Source organism: Siniperca chuatsi, linkage group LG3, assembly GCF_020085105.1.
Source record: "Siniperca chuatsi isolate FFG_IHB_CAS linkage group LG3, ASM2008510v1, whole genome shotgun sequence".
NCBI lineage: Eukaryota > Metazoa > Chordata > Actinopteri > Centrarchiformes > Sinipercidae > Siniperca > Siniperca chuatsi.
Window position 1 is genome coordinate 14,239,706 of NC_058044.1, and position 23,162 is coordinate 14,262,867.

Sequence of the window (23,162 nt, forward strand, 5' to 3'; positions counted from 1 at the left end):
GTGTTAAATTAACTTTATGGTAAATTTTATGTCAATTATTAAGGCTGAAGTTTGTGGTGTTATTGTATTGGAGTGCATTATATTGTAAGATATAAGTATATACTCTTGTTCTGCCATATATGTAAATAAGATGGACAAAATACTGTATTGTAAACAACTTTCTATGTAATGCAGTCCTGACTGACTGACTTTTGTTGAAACATGCAGTTCATTTGCCATTTCTTATTCAAAATAAAAGGAATGAATACAACAGTTAATCTTGGACTTCATCATTATAGAAAAGGGGTTGACAGCAATAATCTCACACATTGGAAATAAAAACATTGTAGTTTCAACACTAGCCATCCGTTTTAGATTTTGTAGTCTAGTCCCACATGAAGTTAAAGAATATTGACAATAATAATTGTCCTTATGTTTTGCTTTCTATTTCTATAGTGTCAACTATCAAACAAATATTAAGAGTGAGACAGAGTGCTATGGTTACAAGTTAATGTTTGAGTCTTGGTGACATTTTTTAAATTATTTCAAACGTAGGCTTTATGGATATTGGATTTGGATTTGGTTTGTAAATATTAGTTTCATTGTAGATTTGGTCCATAAACAATGACTAGGGGTCTTAAAAAGTAATGCTAAGGTTATACCAGAGGAAGGCAGCAATGCTAAGTTAAGTGGGTACCATAAGGGGGTGCTTGGGCGGTGACCCCGCCCCGACTTCCACGCGCAGTGAGAGGCACCTACAATGGCGGATGGCGGGATGTTTCAGGTACAGTGGATCATCATGGAGTAGGTGAGGTAGCTAGCTAACGGTCATTGCGACAGGACCCACAGTTATAGCTGTTTCCAAGGTGAAAGCACCAGCAAAGTTGACGTCCATCCAGCATCCACAGGTAAATATTGAAACACTGCCAGTCAAAGGCACAGCCAGCTTAGCAAGCCGCCGCCAAGCACACAGTAACTGTTTCACCTGTTGCTACAGGCCGGTGTCAACAGAGGCACAGGAGCCCGACGCGGCAACAACAGCAGCTCCCGCTCAGATCATGCAACAGGAAGCTAACGGTAACAGGCGTTAGCTACCTAGCTACTAATTTATTGACTGAATTTGGCATTTATTTGAGGGACCAGCAGTCAAGTCTCAACATCAGCTCATTAGAAGAAAGAAACTGCAGTCAGTATTTCCAAAAATACACTGAGGTCAACACTGGATGATGTCCCTGATGTATTTACATTACAAGTAATCTGCACAAACGGATTTATCCATGGTAAAATTAAGGAGTTTTCTAGGAAAAAAAGAAGAAATAATAACTTTAGAAGGTAAGAACATTTGTCTTGCTGTTGCTATCGTTAGTTGCTTGTATTTTATGGAGCCACTTGCTTAATTTGAGTGTTGGTTGTACTGCATTTCTATGACTTGGGAGTGTCCCCTAAGTGTTGTTAATAAGGAATGCCCTTGAAGGGTCAGGGTGGTAACTCCTGCTGCTGTTGTTGCATCTAGCTGGTCTGAGCAAGTTGTCAGCTTGCACACTAATGTAAATCCAATTTCTGTTGCATAGCTGTGTTTATATATTGTATGAGTCAATGTGTGTTTCTGTCTGAACTTAATGTGGAGACATGTGTGCTGCATTACACATGTGTTTCTGTTTGGCAGCTGCAGCAGCAGCAGTATTAGGGTGTAGCTCCAGATATACTGAATAAATGGCCTAGTGTTTGTTCATATGGTCTTTTGTAGCAACCTCTTGCCATTTGCCAACCTGGTAAAAAACGTAAGTCATAATCACCACTAATATCTTGTAATCATAATTTTCAACCATATTTTAAAAGTTAAATCACATATGTGTGTCTCAGAGGTGTATGGTAGCCTTTTTATTGGCTGCCACACATGGGCAACATTCTTTCCCAAAGGTTGTTTGTTTGCTTATGATGACTTATTTTTGTGTTGAGCCATTTCATTTCTTAGCTTTGGGTGGTGGGCCTTGCTTAATGGTCGAGTGTGTAACATTTCGGAGGAGCTATTGGCAGAAATGGAATATAATACTTATAAGTATGTTTTCATTAGTGTATAATCGCCTGAAAATAAGAATTGTGGTGTTTTCATCACCTTAGAATATGCCGTTTTTATCTACATAGGGAGTGGGTCCCCTTCCACGAAGGTCGACATGTTGCGCCGCCATGTTTCTACAGTAGCCCAGAATGGACAAACCAAACACTGACTCTAGATAGGGCCGTTCACAGCCACCGTAGTTGCTCTTCCATGCTTGGAAGGGGAGGGTGATGCGAGCGGTATTCAAATGGTTGCAAACTGCAGTTTCACTGCTAGATGCCACTAAATCCTACACACTGGACCTTTTAAATACATATATTATCATACGTAGTTCCTTCAGGCTTGATGTGCAGCAAGAAGCCAAAATGCTCAAAACATTAGCTGAGAACAGTGGAGAGCAAGAGCTGTCAGTTTAACACATATACTTGTACAATCTGATACAATCTCATTTACATACATGAGAGGGACAGAATGTTAACATCTCAGTGTTATTATGCAATCCAACACCATTAACTGCAGAATTACCATAGTGCTGAATCAACGACTCTCTGAGACGGTTAAAAAAAACACTGAACATCATAAGCTTCACAAAGGTAGGATTTATTGCAGGGCTATTGGATCAGGTGTAAATGTGCATCTAATAAATGATAACTTAGTGTATGTCTGATGTATAGGGCTCGGACGATTCATCGTCAATTTGCATATCGTGCATTGGCGCGTCACAATGAAGTGTGGCTGCACCCGGTCAAAGCATGGCTTCCCCCGGAGAACAAGCTGCAGCATGAAAACCTCGCCCACAATCCCAACAGTCAACAGTGCAGACACATATGGGGAGAGAGAAACAGAAAGGCGAGGCAAGCCGGTGTGTGTGTGTGTGTGTGTGTGTGTGTGTGTGTGTGTGTGTGTGTGTGTGTGTGTGTGTGTGTGTGTGTGTGTGTGTGTGTGTGTGTGTGTGTGTGCGCGCGACCAGAGGTGTAGGTGTGTGTGTGTGGGGAAAAGAGAACTGAAGGGAAAGGCCAGGGTTATTCTAGCCTGATATAGACATTCCTTTACCACTTTTGATGTGTGATTGGGGTTATTGTCCTGTTGCAACACCGACTGCATCCGAGGCCCAACCTTCTGGCTGATGATTTTAGATTTTCCTAAAGAATTTGGAGGTTTCTCCTTCTTCGTTACTCCATTTACTTTCTGTAAAGCACCAGTTCCAATGGCAGCAAAACAGGCCCAGAACATAATACTCCCACCACCCTGCTTGACAGTAGGTATGGTGTTCTTGGGGTTAAAGGCCTCACCTTCTCTCCTCCAAACATATTTCTAGTCTTTGTGGCCAAATAGCTAAATTTTTGTTTCATCTGATCACAGAACTTTCCTCCAGAAGGCCTTTTCTTTGTCCATGTGATCAGCAGCAAACTTCTAGAGGAAAGGCTTCCTTCTTGCACTGCAGCCTCAGCCCATGGCGATGTAAAACACGCTTGACTGTGCACACTGACACCTGTGTTCCAGCAGCTTCTAATTCTTCGCAGACCTGCTTTTTGGTGGTTCTTGGTTGACTCTTGACCCCCCCTGACCAATTTTCTCTCAGCAGCAGGTGATGCATTGCATTTTCTTCCTGATCGTGGCAGTGACACAACTGTACGAACTGTATGAAATGCTATATAAATAAAATTGAATTGAAATTGAATTGTACTTTATACTTACACACAATTGTTTGCATAGTTGATCTTGGGACTGTAGCTGCTTGGAAATGGCTCCAAGTGACTTTCCTGACTTGTTCAAGCCAATGATCTTCTTTTTTAGATTCGTGCTGAGCTCCTTAAACTTTCTCATTGTAGCGTTTGTGGCCGAGTCTGAGTGTATCAAACGAGCCCTATTTAAATCGGCTCAGAGAAGTAGCTGTAGTCAATCATAATCACTCACAAGAAGTAAATAGGCCATGCCACAAAACAAATTTGGTGGACACAACTTTCTACATCAAGTTGCTGTATGTATATTTTGACCCAGCGGTCATATTTCCAGAAGACCTATAATAAATTTATAAAAGAACCAAAATGCATGAATGTTTTTTTGTGACAAAGATCTATGTGTTCTAGTCATTCATCACAGAAAAAATAAGAGTTGTAGAAATCACTGGAACTCAAGACTGCCACGATATACATACATGTTCTTTCCTTAAGTGTATGTAAACTTTTGACCAGAACTGTAGGTACTTAATTATAGGTGGGATTAGTAAGATAATAGTAAGATAGTGTAGTAGTGACATAAAACTCATTTATCAATCAGTCAGCACAGTGGAGTGAGCTCACATTGGTAAAATAATATCGTACCCAGTGTTCAAGCTTAAATCATCCATGATTGGGGTCACTTTTTCTCTCAGAAACATCCACTATCTTTTGCTGGTCTTGTCCAAAATGACTTACCAGCAGTTCTTCACTGACAGACTTAATCCTCTTTCGAGTAAGTTTATTTCTGACCATTTACTCTCAATTTCTGTTGTTAGGCACCCAGCTGGTTATGTCTTCAGGTGTATTTTTCCTGAGAGAGACTTGTTTTCCACTGTGACAGCATGTGTCAAAGCCTGCACATAATAGAGAGGCAGGATCCGAACCTACCCAGTATCTGAGAGTTTGGGACAATGGCAAACCTGATTGTGGTTGTGGTGTAGTGGCCACAGTTGGAACTGCATCCCAGACATACTTAATGCCATACACGCCCATTACAAAAGAAATTACTGAAAAAACTAAGTGAGACATTTTCTGAGGATCTCACCACATTCAAAAATTTCTCTCTGAATAATCTCTGTTGAAACCATTAGGTCCAATATATATTTCAAAACTACCAGGAGCTGTAAGATAGATCGTAAAGACAAATATTATTATTATTATTATTATTATTATTATTATTATTATTATTGTTGTTGTTTATATATATTATAAAACACTAATAACATTATATTTTGCCACGATAATAATAATTATAAAAATAATATTTATTAGAAGCACCAAGCTGTTTTTAGTCAGATAACCACAGTGACAAAGTGTATCAGTGAATGATGCAGGCGGAGCGATCTGCAAGTTACCCAAAACAACTTTATAAACTAAATGCTACTTGTTGAGTTTTTATCAGATTTTCTCTCCTGCTAGTGGTTACAAAATTGCTTAATTCAGCTTTAATGTCATTTCCTGTATCAAATGGGTTTTAAGTAATTTTGTGGTAGACAAATGTTTAAAAAATGTTGCTACTTTCATTGAACAGTAAAATTACAACATTCTCAAGTTAATAGAGAATCACTCTGCTTTTACACTTCTCAAAAATTATTACTGTATGGAAGAGATACTGCAAAGCAAAATGTCACAATGTAGCCACTGGCTTTACCTGTTATTAATTTTGTTCCTTTCTATCTTCCATTTTACTTTATGTGTCTAATTTGCATGCAAGCAGTAGAGCGAACAAAACAAAAAGTGGAGAAAAAACAAAAAGGAGAATGAGTGCTCACCTGCGATGTGCACTGTTTTATTTATGAAGACTCTGCCAGGCACGATGGAGACAAATTACCTTTTAACAATGTGAAATAGAATTTTGTTTACAAGGCTACTCTTCCCCTTGCTTTTTCAAATGAGATTTTTCACAGCTTCCTCATTTGTATCTCACAGCATTATCGTCTCAATCTTTCAAAACCAATCAGTCTCAAGAAAAGAACAGAAAAAAAGAAGAATGAATCACTGTGGTTCATAAAACAAGCCATTAGGTGTATTTATGAATGCACAACACATCAGCCACCAGCTTCAGACGCCCTCATCCTCCATCCTCCTCTAAACCACCCATCAGCCCAATCATTGTAGTGACATACTCTCCACAATTTTATTTAAAGCCCAATACAGTCTGTAGCATGGTGCCCTCTGTGAAAGGCTGTACTTGGTGAGATTTGGGAAATGTTTACACAACCTGAAGAGAGACGGGAAGCAATAAGAGAAGAGAGTGGAAACACACTCAACTAAAACACAGCCGCATCACTCCATCAAAGAGCTGCTGTGAACAACCATTTCTAAGCCTGGAATCCATTTCATAGATTATCAGCATTTTATACTTAGGTTAACCAAGCAAAGCATCTAGTCTTTGTTTGCAAAATACAGCATAGGATTTTGGCAGGCAAAATCAACATCTCTGAAATCCTCTCTTTTAGCTCACGTTGTTACATTGCCTTTGTAAACTGGTGATTTTTATTATTTTTTATTGTTTTTGTGTACCTGTGTATTTTCTTCAGGATGTTTTTCCCCCCTTTTGTTTAATTGTTTTATTTTGTTTAATTAAAATATTTGTTAGTTTTAAAGAGTATTGTTTTAAAATAAATATTGTGCAGTGATGTTGATAGGTTTTCAATGTAGTGAGTCCCCGGAACCCACAAGTGGTCATTTCAGTGGGTCCCAGGAAAACTGAGTGTGTCCCCAATAAAATGTTGTGTTTTTTTTGACAAATTGTAGTGTTAAATTCATGTTTAGGGATGGGTATCATTAGGATTTTATCGATACTCTTATCTCTACTCTCATTGGTTATTTTTAATTACTAAATAACTGCTTTTAAAAAAAGGATTAGAATTGAATATTTTAAATATAACTAAATGTTGTTTCTAGAGCAGCAAATGTCAGTAAAATAAATCATATTCCTGACATCAAAATACTGAGTGAAGTTTATAAAGAATGAATACATCAGTCAGTATCAGTCCCTCCTGTCCTCTGTCCTCCTCACTCTGCTGCTGCGATTCACTGCAGGTAAGATACAGCTGGTAGAGGGAGGAGGGGCTGGTTTGTCTCAGCCAGCAGTAAGTTTACAAGAATTTGCTAAACTTTAAGATACGTGACAAACTAAGCTAAGCAGTTAGACTACATACAGACAGCTTTCGTTTTAGCTTGTAACAATTTGCTATTAGCCAAGCTAGCGCGCTGTGCTTGTGTAAACATGCCGGTGGATCAGACTGCGGACAGAGCAGATTAAAATATCGCTTTCTACATGTTCATATATTTATGCTTGTTGAACAGGTATATTGATAAAGTATTGACTTTTTACTCGCAAAGGTTTTATTGCACTTACAGTAACGAGTGTAGTTGTCATCAACTCAAGTAATCTCCACCGCCTCTCTGCTGTTCGCTGACTCCTTGTTTGTGTGCTCAGCCGTGACAGAGCAGACGAGAGGCTGCAGCCTGATAATACACCCAGGTATTTTGACAGTGAGGTTTCTTTAGTTTTTTTTCTATGATTTCAACACTATTTGTTGTTCACAATGTAGCATTCAGGGAAAAAATCGGATGGATGCATTGATAGTGAGTTTACTGCATCTTTTCAGATTTGAATGCGTCAGAGACGCAGGATGCGTACGTAGCAACATCACTGATTGTGTTGTTGTAAAACAACACCATGGGACATTACAGATACAATGTTACAGAAAAAGAGAACAAATAATGTTATTATATTAAGTATTGTATATTATAACATTGAACTGTGAACAAAAATATTCATTACAATGACAAATGCATCATAACTACCTAGCTAAAAGCTAGAAGTCAGGGGCAACATGTTAGTAACAAACTCAGACATGAAACCTTTTAATGACAAAGGAGGTACAGTTATTTTCATCAAGATGCATTGAGAATCATTGTGTAATCAAACAGTAGGACTTTGAGTCGAAATTAAAATGTCAGGTAGGTAGAATAATTTCATTTTAACAAGAAACTTTATCATTACAAAACAATTATTTATATAATTATAACAATTATTATTAGAATATAATGAGAAACTTAAATATTTAATTTTGATGAGAAGTCCAAAGAGAGGTCATTCTAGGCTGTTTCAGATACAAACATATTCGGGGCCTTCAAGGATCCTGGCAGATCCAGACAGCTGCCTTCTTTGCCTGATCAGCAATCCTTTCAAAGATTGCAGGGGTTTTCAACAACCTGCATTTTATTAAGTGAGCCTTGTAGTTTTTAATCTAAATTATTTATTGTCCTGTCTGCTCATACTGAAGCTCATAATGTTTGATATCTGAGCGTGTATGACTAGAATGGGTAATGTGGTTCTATTAAATGCTTTTACCAATCTCTCGTTTGGTTCTTCCAGTTACTGTATCTTACTCAAAAAAAGAAACCTCAACACTGCTGTAAACTCAACACTGCTGTAAAAAAATTGACAAAAGAAAATTGATATTTGCAGGTGCACAGCAGCCTTGTCAAAAGAGCAGGTAAAACTGCAGAATAGCTATCTCCAGACCAGCCCCCTCTCATTGCATTGGTCTTTGTAGGAGGCATGAGTGCTGTTAAAATTTTACAACCCAGAGATGGTGCAATGTGTTGTACATTTTTTATAATCTAACAAAAAGCTTCTTGATGATATGTGTCCAGTAAAAATGGGTCAACACGTATTCGCTGCTCTCTCTGTGTCTGTCAGCAAAGAGGAGATAACGTGGTTTCTTCACAACCGTGCGCTAATGTGCTCACTGTAGTGCTGCCAAACCTGCTGTGCTGGATAGAACATCAAGATGGAAGAGGTAGCCATAAACATGACCCCCCCATCCCCCCACCCACCAACCCCCACCCCCGAGCAATAGAATAGTGCTGATGGACAAAATGAAAACCTGAAAACATGGCTTTCTTTTTAGCCTGGTTTGAGTCAGCAGGGACAAAAGGTGACAGAGGTAAATTGGGGTCATCAAACAAAGGAGAGAATATGGCACTATGCTTTCTTACCCAAGTACCCAAGGCTGAGTGACTGATGTGTTGTTGACCAAGTGATCTCTCACAAATTCTCTCTCTCTCATGCTTTCTCTCTCACCCTCCTGATTTAAACTGAAATCAGATCAAGAAAGTAGGATTTGTGACAATTATTCATTACTAAGACTAAGGGTGCTCAGACACCCGACAATGTCAGTAAAATTTGACTGTAATGTAGCAACGGATATTTGTAAGCACCATCTGGAGCAGGGACATTTAAGCATTTGTTTATATTAAATAGTGCCAGCAGATACTGTATAGTTGCTCATTAAGCTAATAGAGTATAACATTTTAAAGTTGAGTTGTTTTATGGCATTTCTGCCTTTTTTAACAGTAAGTAGAGAGTGACTAAAGACAGTTGAGGAAATGGAACGAGTCAGTGCTGTGTAGTGCAAGTTGTCTGTTTGTCACATACTGTACAGGTGTGTTGAAGTGAAATGTGGATCTCCATGGATATGTAAATATAATGTTTTTTGTAATGTTTGTAATGTTGTTGGTTTGTAGCTTCAGCACAACAGCTTAGTCTGTGCTTGCATTTTTATGGATGTACCGAATAGTTCTAAACTTCTAAGCTTTGTTCATAACATTGCCATTAGAATGCTAAATAAACATTCGAATGCTGCTCATACTATAAGAAACTTACTAGGGACCAGGTTACATCTCTGCCTCCGTCTCTCTCTTCTACTTTCCGTCTGCGCTACGGATGCATAGCTGCAGGTCAGTGTGTCTCTGTGACTGAGGGCGGGCCCGAGCCACACACACAGCAGACAGGCAGAGCAGAGCAGACACAGACAAAATCTCTCCCACAATGTTGTGCACGGCAGCTTGTGTTTAGACAACATTTAATATTTGGGAAATTGGCTGCTTTTATCAAATTTAAAATAATAATTATAAAGCATCAAATAAGTAATTTAACTGTAATTTTGGTATTGGTACTGAAACTTGGCTATGGATTTGGCAGTGGCATCAAAAAATCATTAGCCAGGCCTGGTGTCCAGTTCTGAACGAATCAATGAGAATTGTCTGATCTGAATTTCCTCCAATTGACCATTTTTGAGCATTTGTTGGGCACTGCTCGGCTTTGGTGAACATGTGTTTCTATTGGGGATAGAAAGTTTGTCTAATGTACAAAAACCACTGTTATCTGAAACTGAAGCTTTACTTACTGCTTATAACGCAATTCTGTCATTCAGTGTAACTCTGTGGTTTTGCAGTGCCATGTATGGAACCACAGGTGCAGACTTGAGTCTCTGAATGTTGACAACCAGGGATTATGAACGGGTCCAACTTGGGTTGAATACGTGTTCAGTAGAGCATGGTATACATGGGCTTCCTGTATGAAAGTAGTATAAGAAAAGCCTTAAATACTTTAATAATGTTTTGACAGCCCAGAGATTTTGCTGTGGTGTGACTGGCTTTAGCCACTGTTGCTATGGAAATACACAGTCTACTTTGTTTTTTAAATTGACTGACATTGTCAGAGTTAAATATTCACTGCGGTTCGAATAATCCCCCTTCAAGGAGAGGGCACCTGTGATGAATGACTGCCTTTTGTCATGTAATGTCATTTTCCTGAAGGTCTTTATATGATAGCTGATATGAAGGAAGTGAAGCTCTTAAACATGTTACTGGTGCAGCTGGCAGGGAGGGGTTAATGTCATATACCTCTGTGATGTCCACTGTATATATGAACATCATCTGCAAGACTTCTGAGTACATTGTTGGGTAGTTATGTTTTAGTCATACAACTTAAATATCTCTTTATTGTCTCACACACATACACAGACATACATATTGCATATATATAGGTGATATTTTGCTCCAACATTTCTTTGTTTTTAGATTTTACAGCACTTCAAGACTTAACTAAACTACTGTAAAGTCTAAAATTATTTGGAAACCCATTACACTTTGCAACTCCATTTTCAGAAGTGACTCAGTTAATGTAGGCTGTTTTGATGCACACTCTCCTCCTCTCTGTTTAAACAAGTCAATTTTTTTTTGGTTACATTCAGACTTTTCTTATGCCTGAGAGCACTTTGTAAACTAGGTGAAACTTGGATTGCATGTTGTTTTTTTTCTTTTTGTTTGGTGCCAACAAAAACATCAGAGTAAAGTCACAATCAACGCTAAACTGGAATAATTAGAGATTCACCCTGTCTGCCAATTTATTGCCGTGCATGTTGTACAACTTTTTGGTAGATAAGTTGGTTATATCACCCAACTTTTTCCCCATTGTTCAGAGGCATTGTTGGAGACAATAGGCTCAGTTTTGAGAATAGATGACAAACACCAAACCTGTGTTCCAGTTTGCAAAACCGTAAACACATGGTCCAAATTGTGTTGTGTTATCAAAAACTCTTCATACAATCAGCAAAATCACATAATAGTTCCTAAAACGAAAATAATGTAACCAAAAACTCCATATCAAAGACAGCAAACCAAAAAAACAAGCTTCTTTTTCAACAAGTTCACATTCGCAGTCCATATCTTCTTTGTTACATCAGGCCATAGATTTTCATTTTCATTTTCATTTATACCACAGCAACTGTATTACTGTCCCTGACCAGACACAATAACAAAAAAAAAAAAAAAAAGAGCTGTATTTTAAGTATCTAACCTTTGCATGCCTCTGCAGTAATGTCCTCTCAGGTGAAGGCTGTGACCACAGTAAGTGTGACCTGGACATGGGATTTGAGTCTGTAGACTTTGTTACAATACTGAACAAACATTGGAAAGGTGAATATGCTGGACAATAGACTATAATCATCCTTGGTGGGATTAGAGTTTCTCCTGAGCTGCCGCACTACAGATGAAATCTCACATTGTCCAATAGGACAGTTACAAAACCTTTCACTTGCATTTATGTTTTTCACCTACTTGTATGTACATAATAGTTCTATGTTTGCATTTACCTATCTTTGTTCAGCTTTGTTGTTGTCCTTGTTGTTAGCTGTACGTCTCTTTCTATCTTCCTGTAAACTGTTCTTGCAACATAGAAGGGTCAGCATTGGGCTTTTTACTTTAAAAAGATAGTAAAAGGTTTAGAAAAGCTATTGTATTAAGTTTTAAACAGTATTTAATTATACCACCTCTCATAGACTGGGGACAAGTTAAAGGAAAAATCTGAATAAAAGAGTGGAGATTAGAAACATATCAAATACAGATCCTTCCGTCCACCAGGGCTCACCTAATGGTTTGATGACTATGAAAATGATGTGAATAAAACGCTTCGGCCTTTACAGTCAGATCTCGGATCTCAACCCAGTTTCACAGCTATGGATGATTTTGGAACAACATGTAAGACAATGCTGACCATCTCCATAAGACAAAATGATATAAACGTTTATCTTCAAATTTATTTGTGATGCTATATGTCCTTTCGTTATGTCTGGCTATGTTTGCTTTTCTTCTCTCTGCTGTACTCAGGTCTCGCTTGCGAAAGAGATCTTGATCTCAATGAGATTACCTGATTAATTAAAGGTTGTGTATATATAAATGAGGGACTATCTCATGGAGGAATGGTGTGTGCCGACAGAGTTCCACAGACTTGGCAAGAAGCACTGAAGCTGTTCTGGAGGCTCGTACTCCATCCTCATCTGTACATTTCCACCTTTCAAAACTGCCAATTGCTTCATCACTTACTTTCAAAAATCAAGATTACTTAGTTGCCTTGTCCGTGTGTGGTGAGTGGTCAGCGAAATCAAATATCGCTGATATTGAATATTGTTGTCATCCCTTAGCTTGACAAAATGAAACCACTGGACATCCAGGCAGAAAAAAGTAGACCCTAAACCTCTCTGCTATTTCATATTTAAGCCATGCCAGTAAATTCTTTAAAGTTTTTTATTTAGATTTAATAATAAATCGTAACCACAATATTGTCATTGGATTTTAAATTGATTTTATGACACTAATCTTTGCAGAGAAAGGGAGTTGAGTATTATTGGTAAGTTTTCTTCTAAATTTAAGTACATAGTACAAAGCAGTTGAGAATGAATACATTCTCAAACCAAGAGCGAATAATTCTCCAAATGAATGCTTATCAATATATATAAACTTATACTTTATGTAACAAACACCCTTTCCTCTTTTCCTCCCAGAACAGGCTTTGAGCTTCACCATTTCACTATTCTTCCACTGCTATGACACAGCAATTAGCCCTTTCACCATCTCTCATAGTTCATTGTAGCTTATACATGGTCTAACCTCCTTTGATCAAAGTCCAATCATTCCTTTAATTAGCCCCACAGGTGCAAACTGGTCAAAGATGGGGGCAGTTATTAAACGTGTAGGCTAACCTCCACCTACACACACATTACTTGCACTCGCACACACCCACACGACTGTCATGTGCCTGTTTTTGGAAATTAAAGCTCGCATTGAATTCCTTTTCTGTAGAGCTTGTTAATGACTGCAGTCATGCTGCATTGAGGTCAATATGACACTGAATGTGCCTTTCCTGTATCTTCCACTGGCTGATGGTGCTGTATTGATGGAACTGATTTTGTTCTAAGACACATGCTTGCCTCTATTGATCTCTGCTGGGATAGAGGTTGATGTTTAAGATTTGTCACAAAAGTATGTAACATTTGTAAGATGGATGATTTGAGATCAAACTTTTTTTACCAGACTGTCTATTTTTTCAGATTTTTAGATCTTATGCAGCTCACTTAAAACTCCTGTGCATTACTTTTTCAAGCTTTAAACTGGATTCTAAATCAATAGTCAGACCAGGCAAGTAGGTGGCATGCGACCTTGAAAAGTAATGGTAGCTCTGAGGAGAGAGATCAATTAAAGGACTCCTCAATGTCATCAGCTTTTTACTGAGTAAAAAGTGATTGTCTTGATAATGCCGGTGTGGACACATAATGAGGGTGTGGAAGGCAAATTATATAATTTGTACCAATTTTACAGTAATAGTCCTTCAGCCTCATAAGACGACAATTTTATTCATGTTAAGATTAGCTGATCTCTGAGTAGAGAGTTTTCCCCTCACCAGTCAGTAGTGACTGACAAATCTGTCCCATCAAAGTCTTTTTTTGGTCAACACAGAAGCTGCAGTAGCAGTTGCAAGGAGCAGGTACTGTTTGTCATGTTGATTAAATATGTTCTATAAGACGACTTACAATAACCATATACAATATAGCTGTGTTGGTCTCATTCACACTGACAGATTTTCTGTTCTCTGGCACAGGAACAATGATGGCCAGTTCTGAGGGCTGGAACAAGGCTAGTAGGCCATATAAAAGCAAGTGGCAACAGATGGTCAGAAGCCTATTACATATGTACCTTTCATTATAACCTTTCCAATAAAAGAAAAAATGTCTTTAGAAAAAAGGATCATTCATAGGGCTGGGGCTATTACGGAAATACGTCGATTTGCATATCGTGCGTTGGCGCGTTGTAATATGGCTGCACCTGATCAAAGTATGGATTCCCCCGGAGAACAAGCTGCAGCGTAAAAACCTGTGTGTGTGTGTGTGTTTGTGTGTGTGTGTGTAAAAGAGAACTGAAGGGAAAAGCAAGGTGAGCAGATTAAAGTAGTTTGTGAGTAAACACTAAAATAGGGTGGTGAATTAAGTAGAATTAAAATGGTGAAATGAGAAATAACCTACTAGAAATAGGATCATATTAATGTATTCTTTCAAATATTATAGATTTTTCAATAGACAATTTTTTGTTGCAGAATAATGTCCTGCAGTACATAGTTTGTTTCTTGTTACATTTGTTTGTTTTTAAGAGAAAATGATTGAATAAATTATTGAAATATTTGATTTATTTTGGGTAAATTAATTGTTTTATTAATTGAGTAATAAAAAATATCTTTAGAATAATCAATAAATTAGTCATAAGATTAATTGACTAATCGAATGAAATAATTGTTAGATGAATCGATTAAAAAAAGAATCGTTAGCTGCAGCTAGGCATGGGACAATATATTCTGATTTCAATATGTTTCATAGCTTGGTTAGCTAACGTTACACAGCCCCTTTATACAGTATTCGTGTTGCTTTGCTTCTCTTTGGCCTTGAGTAGGCTGTAAAATTTCTGCCTAAATTTATTCCAATTTTCAGTTTGTTTGTTTGTACATTTTTAAACAATTTTCACAATTTTATCACTGTTTTTTCCTTGTCACTGCACCAAGGTAGATGCTGACAACTTCAGGGTACAGTGACAAAGTGCATACTCTGTTGACCCTTAATATTTTGTTCAGATTGGGGTTGGACAATATGACAAATACACTGGCTATTATTGATAAGCTGAACCCATGGCAGTTGGATTTATTTTGCTGATAATACATTAAATCATCCAAATAAGTATATTAGCATTTCTGCATCATTAGCATTAAAAACATAAAAGGTGACATAATTCAACGTACATTCATGCACATTTGTCAGTAGTAGAATCAGCAATATGAAGCTTCATTACTCCCTCCATAATGTCCTACACAATTATAAAATGGCTCACCTGCAACACTCAACCCTAACTAGAGCTTCAGTTTAAAGGTTTTGTAATCCAGTGGAGTACTGCAGTTTGAGACGTGAGGCGCCGTGGGGCACGAGACATTCCCAACCCACCCTTGTTCAGATTCAGATAGCCTAATTAAAAAACAGCTTTGAAGAAGTCTCACGACGGCCTTTACAAACTTGTTGAGTAATGTCATTGGGAAATACAAAAGGAATGTGCTGTATTTCATTACTGATTGTCACAAAAAGTGATACCTCAGCTTCTGTGCCAACTAGGTGTTATGTTTAGTGTCCAACAGGAAAAACTGGGAACTGGACCCAAATGCAGACTAGGAGGCAGGGCAGGTGCAGATAAACGGTTTAATAATGTTCACAAGCTTACAGGAGTCGTGAGGCAGACAGAGATCAGCAAACCAGGTTGCAGTCTGAACAGGCAAATAATTCCAAGCAGGGAGAAGACAAAATACAGAAACACACCATAAGTCCAAGACAACACGAAGGAAAAAGGCTGGTACACTAGACACCAGGATAAACGACGATCTGACATAGAACAACGGAAGAACACAGACTAAATACGCCCAGGTAGGGAAGACAACAAGACCCAGGTGGAACCAATAAGGGCAAGCAAACAAATCACAAGCAGGAAGTAAAATTACACAAGACTCATGAGGGAGAATTCTTACCAAAATAAAACAGGAAATAACAACACAAACCCAAAACCATCACACTAGGAAGTGTCTCAATAAGAATCACCTTTGTTCACTGTGGTTTAAAGATCCGCTTTGTCACAGCTGATTTCAAGGCTTTCTGCTTGTATTTAAGCACATCTGAGAAAAGTTCCTCTCTTTGAATAAGAATTCATCACATTCCAGCAGTGTTTAAACACAATTTCTTTGCAAGGACATTTTGTCAACACATTCTCATATACATTAGTGTTTAATCATGCTGCTTTGCCTTGAGCAATGAACCTAAGTCTTGTCAGAGGATAATATGAGATGGGTCAACTCTCCAGAGTATGCAAAGTTAAATAAACTTCCTGGCGCTACACAACAGTTGTTTCTTAGATGAATGTAAAATTAAATAAGATTCTTAATGAGTACACCTGCCAAGAACAGAAAAGAAAAAGGAAAAGCCCTGGGACATGCAGCTATTTAAATTTCATTAGAGACCAGGGGACCTCTGCAGAATTCACTGCGCAGTTCATGCTGTTACAATGCATATTGCCTCAGGAATAATGTTCTTACTACAATAAACAATCAAGCACTTATTTTCCTATGAGTTTCAGGTTGATTACACACAGACAGACGTGCCTAACAACAAGGATATCTTTAATGATAAACCAATGTCTTTGGCACCTGCATCTCCTTCTTTTATTAGGAAGACAACTGCTTTAGCTGGGCCATTTTAAACCCTATGTTTTTTTATTTGATAATTTTGTACTTCATCGTAGTGCCAGTTAAATCTGAAACAATTAGTTGAATAGGCCTAATTGATAAGTTTACTGACAGAAAAGTAATTGACTTCAATATGACTTCAATCAATTAATCATTTGTCAGTTATCAAGCAAAAATACCAAACATTGTCTGGTTTTAGCTTCTTAAATGTCAAGTGCTGAAATTAATGCTAATATAATTACAATATTATGATAATAATAATAATATAATACAATATTATTGTAAATTAAATATATTTGTGTTTTATAGTGTTTGGACAAAATAAACATTTTGAAACTATCATCTTGGAATTGCGATGGACATTTGTCGTCATTTCCTGACATTTTATAGACTAAATGATTAATCAGTATAGGGCTGCAACAAACATTTATTTTCATTGTTGAAATCTGCTGGTTATTTTCTTAATTAATCAAGTCATTATTTAGTCTATAAAATGTAAAAAAAATATTTAAAATGACCTGTCACAATTTCCTAAAGTTTAATTTCTTCTTTTGCGCTACCGATTCTTACACCTAATGGTATTCAGTCTATTGTCACATTTGACAAAGAAAAGCAGCAAATCAGAGAACGTTTTGCATTTTTGCTTAAGGAAATTACCTAAATGATTAATCAGCTATCAGAATGGCTGCACTTTATTTTTCACTCGATTGAGTAATCGATTAACCAACTAAATGGTTCAACTCTGAATCAAAAATCACTAGATTAATTGATAATGAAAGTAATTGTTAGTTGCAGCCAGTCCTTTAAACTTGTCATATTCTTATCTTGTCATAAACTCTATATTTCATGTTCCAGTATGTAACTTGGTGGTTTATCACAATTACAGTACAACCTGTTTCATCTGAAACCTGATGCTTCTGGCTGTTATCTCTCCTAGACACACAGTGTGTCTATACATTGCCTCAGGGACTTGTCACTAGATGGAGACATTAATCTAAAAGACACACATGGATGCTCTGTATGCTATGTGATACAGAGTATGAGTTGTGTTGTCCAGCGATATCTCACTTAGAATTACAAGCATCCTCAATCCAACCCAAATCACAGCACTGATTTTTGTCGTCAGGCATTTGAAGTTGAGTCTTTTGTATCCTCATTAACTGCTGGGCTGTGTATTCCTTGGCAGGGTAGTTAGGCTGTGCCTGTTGCTTAGCAACAGAGGAAAATTCCCCCCTTCTGGAGTGCTTGGCGATGTTAAGGTAGTCCAAAGAGGAGCAAAATGGTAAACAATTAAGTTAACTTTTGAAGGCCAAAATACAGATCAAAGAGTAGAAAAGACCATATGTTGGACCCAGAATGAATATTGCTCTTGGTGTGTGCGAGTGTTTGTAGATATGCTTGCATGTATACATGTGTGTACGCGGGTGCCCTCACACTCTAGTTTTCATAAACTCTCTGATAGCCTAGAAAGAGAGCATCTCAGCATCTTTCAGCAATCAGGAAATTAATGTCTCTTAACATAAGCATCTGAGGTCATGCTTGCCCTTCCTTTTCATCATTATGGAGTGTCTAACTAAGAGAAGAGCAATATTACAATACAGTGTTGACTAATTAAAATGTAATGTGTATTATTAATACAGTGTGTACACTTTTGCACCTGTATACACAGGATTACAGGCTTGTAGTCGACCACCAAGAAAAGAGGGGCAGTGAAAACCGAGTTTACTTTTTTCCAGTCTTTTTGCCTGTCTATCTATCTAGCTATCTGTCTGACTGTCAGCTCTCTCTCTCTCTCTCTCTCTCTCTCTCTCTCTCTCTCTCTCTCTCTCTCTATCTATGAATCTATCTCTCTCCTTCTCTGCCAGAGCTGACGCCTGCTGGCTGAGTACCAGTGATACTGACTAATAAATCCTGACAGCTTCTTGCCGGAGCCAATATTAATGCCTGGCTACCTGGCAGGCCAACCTGTGAGAGTGTTTCAATAAAGCAGTCTACCCAGGGCTTCTTATTTACCGACCACAGACAAGCAGATTAAAGCCTGGCAGGATTTTTGTCCTCTTCGCCACAGCTTTGAGGTTAATTACCAGCCAGAGCTTCACACACTCCTTCTTCGCCTGCTACAACCAAAATGACTTTTGCCTACCTGAGCTGTTGTTAGATGGCTCGCTGTTGGACTTGTAGCAATGTTACAATTTTCGTGCGTCTCATCTGTTTTGTGGCTTTTGTCAATAGATGTTAAGAGGAGGTTAAACCTGCCCTGATGAAACTTGCAACCCCCCTTCCCTGGCCCTAACCACCCCTCCACCCTCCCTGAAAGCTTGTGTTTGCTTTTGATAAGATCTCATTGAGGTAGCTCTTCATCTCATTTTACATTCCTATCACTGTTCGCTGCTGCAGGCCTCCTGGGTTTGCTGTTCCTCTGAGTCTCTGCCATCACAGGCAGCTCTTGAATTGCGCTGCAGCAGAAAGCTGTGCAGCCTCAGTTCCTTTTCTTTTAATATACCTTCTCTCCACCCATCTCCTTCTTTTTTCTTTTGTTTCCTTCATCTTGGTGGGAATTGAGTTTCAGAAGTTGGCTGATGAGGAGGAAAAGGATCATCAATTATTTAGAGCACGGGTTGGTGCGAGTTATCATAATGCATGTTATGTTAGCCACCCTAGCTGAAGTCTGACTTCTACTCCACTTGTTTTGTTCCACAGATCCATGCTCTGTTTTTAGAAACCCTCTGATATTGTGCCTTGTATTTCCCCTAGTGAAATCAGCTAAGTGAACAGGTTCAAAAGAGATACTCAAGCATGAGATTGGGAGGTGAGAACTGTAGGACAGCAAGTAACGATTGTTTTTATCATACAATTATATTCTTGATTAATCAGTGAATTGTTTTATCTATAAAATGTCCAACACGTCCTCATACCTAAATGACAGAATAGGTAAATATGGGTCGTAATAAGCTGCCTTCTAGGTTTGGGTACCGTTCACATTTTAACAGATATTCTCATATTTGAAGAAGTTGGTTTGACTTTTATATTTTTTATTTGTTACTAGAAATTACTTAAACATGCTCTGTGGAGTTTTATTGTGAACAAACAGTTATGTTTACATTTACAGGGTTCGTTCATGGTGCTTGAAGTGCTTGAATTTTTTTTTTTGGGGGGGGGGATCAAGTACTGGAATACCTTGAAAATAGCCCCTTTTTTTAACAAAGTGCTTAAAAAGTCCTTGAAATTCAAATGAACCACAAAACACTGTCTTATATTTTGATCAAAGTTTTGTTCATCATGTCATTATAATTAAATTACTCAGAATCATGAAATCGCTCAGCTTTTTTATTTTTTATTCTGACATGTGACTGTCTTGTGCCACTCTACTTTTTAGCAGTTTTCTTCTTCATCACCGTAGTTGGCGCATTGCTACGTTTCTTAGTGCGTTACCACCACCAGCTGTTGATCAGTGGATTAGCGTGCCATGGTAGGAGGTAGTATTGCGTGCATCCTTTTGCAAGATACAAACAAAACAGAGACCCACTCATAACAGCATTGCTCCATAGCGCTACTAGTGGTCAAAAACTCCACAGGGTGCCTTTTTAAACGATTTATCAAAAATAGACTCTTTTCTGTTGAATGACGATTAATCAACTAATCATTTCAGTTCTTGATAACTGTGATGAATGTTTGAAGATAATTTTTGTTTGCAGTGCTGGAGATGCGCCCAGTGAGCCATCTACCCTGGCACAGGAATTGAATTGCAGGTCCGCAGCTGATGCTCTGCTGACCTCTCTTAAATGAGCATGTGCTGATGCACTTTGTGTGCAGCTGCATTAGTCAGTTTTCTTTCTTTGCCACTCATCACTGTATGCCATTTGTAATTGTCATTCAAGGTGTAATTAGTGATGGCACAGTGATAGAATCAACACAGATTATTGCTGGTTTTGCTTTGATTTGTTTGAGACATTTTGATGGAAGATTATCCATGATTTCAGGAAGTGGCATTTGAATGTCAGGGAAGAAAAACAGCCTCTCACACTGCTGAATTCACAGCCTGTGTTAGTCAGTTCCAGTTACACGTCCACATGTGTAGGCAGATCACACACAAGCACACATACACACACACACGCACACACGCACACAGACAAGCAAGCTTACCACCACCTTTGTCAGCAGTATTGGCTAACTCCCTTCACCACATCCCCTGCCCTCATGCTGTGTCTGCCTTAAACCACTGCAGCATGCTCCAAATCTCTGAGGGGGTGCTCAAGTAAATTCCTCTGTTGTCAAAGCTTCAGGCCCCATAAAAATGCCCACTGTAAAACAATGGATTGTTTATATGGTACTTAAGCATGTGGCTTAGAGACAGTCACCAATAGTCACTGCTGGATCATTTTGTCATTTGTTCGTTAAGCAGGCATATTTACCAAGCATGACCTCTCCTGTACATTTAAGCTTAAGTTGAGCGCTATGTCTCATACCAATGAGCCACAGATGAATACTTAAATATATCTTGAAATATTTCCTTTGTTCCTGATTAAGTGGCCCACCGTGGGAGTTCTAAATGGTTCAGTGAAAAGGTCAGAACAACATGTTATACCTTTTTTCCTTTTTTGAAAGATCTGTCTGCTTTTAAACAATAGCTGCCAGAGCTCGGTATTCACACAACAAGCATGTTAGTTAAACTGAGTCATAGCTTGGTGAATGATTTGAATTCAAATGGTTATGATTGTTGTCCACAAGTTTTACACTTGACCAGTACCAACAACCTACTGCTTGAGTTAAAAAATCAAACTTCCTTTTTGCTGATTAGGTTGTTGACCACATTAGGGATGTTTATATTTCTTTCAGATATTTCGAGTCTTTTTGCTCAAGGTTACCAAGATAAACCAACTGATGTGTATCCTATATGAATGCGTGTTTATGTTTACAGTATGCCTTTGATCTGTGTGTGTTTGTGTGTGGGTGGGGTTAATGTTTACACTGTAAGTTAAAGCTGCCAATAGTGCAGAGCAAAAAGTATGTCCTCTATCTGTATTTGTGGCATCTAGACATGGAGATTTGAAATAACAGGCAGGGTACCAACAGTCATGGTTGCATAAATTTCTACACGGAGACTTCGAGACTTTGCTGAGATCTCTGCAGCAATTATAACAGGAGGGAGGGCGCCTGTTTCGTTTTATGTTGCTGCAGCAAGGGCTTGGAGAGCACCCACTGTCTCCTGGCATGCCGCTCCTCATCAGCGCCGCAATAAATCAATTTTCATCCTCACACCAGCCCCACCGACACCCTCCCCACCTCCTGCTCCTCCACTTCTGTACTCCCACGTGGCTCCTTCTCCTCAGCCCTCTTCCGTTCACCGCGATGGTTCTCAGCTCTGAATGGGGGCAGGGGGAGGCTGAAGTCATCTCGACCCTCCTCCTCCTTTTCCACATTCCTCTCTTGACTCAAATAAAGCTGGTGGGTGTTTTTGCGAACGTCTGAAATGTCATTCAGCCTGACCTGAAGCCGGTATGGGTACATACACTGTCTTAGAGCAACTCATGAATAGGCTGTCTGTATGCATACATGTTTTAGCAACCACTCACTTTACGTAAAGTGGTGATATCATCCATTTCTGCAGAATCATGTGAGCAGTGTGACACAGAAGCAGAAAATTGGGCTCTGACATGAAACTAAGTGAGAGCTAGTCTGAGAGTTGTCTGTCAGGTTGAGTTCCTGTAGAGCCACGAAAAGAGAGAGGAAACAGCAATTCAGGTCCTCCTTTTTAAATGTCAGCTGAGCTCCAGCCTTAGGACAGGTGCTAAAGGAGGGCCATTCTCTGTGGCCTCTGTGTGTGAATGGCTCTCGGTCAGCTTTGATCTCATCTCCATATTAACCTGAGGGGCCTTCTTGATATTTGGAACAGACGCACACAAAGGCACATGTGCTTCCTGTACCATCGTGTTCAAAGAATGTCTGTTTGTCTCAGGAAGCATAAGAGCGAGCGTTGTTTATGAGATCAGTGGGCATGCACATTGCTGCGATTTTAGATCAAAGTTTTATTCTATGCATTGGTTCTTGCATAGAAAGCTGCTTAATTTACTGTCAAATGGTAATACCCTTGTGTAGGCATAAGATTTTCTAAATTACCCAATTTGTAGGTAAATTATGTAGCCTTAGGTAGGGTTGCAACTAACGATTATTTTCATTATCGATTAGTCTGGTGATTATTCTTTCAATTTATTGATTAATTGCTTAGTCTAGAAAATAGTGATAAGTGCCCATCACAATTTCCCAGAGTCGTAGAGATGTCTTCAAATAGCATTTTCTCTGTCTGACCAACAATCCAAAACCTGAAGATAATCATTTTACCATGATATGAAACAGAGAAAATCAGCAAATCCTCACCTTTGAAAAAAGAACATTTTATGATTGGTGAATTACTTTCTTTTTGTTGATCAACTAATCGATTAATAGACTAATTGTTTCAGCATTAGACATGGGTATCTATTTTCCATTTATTAAAATTGTC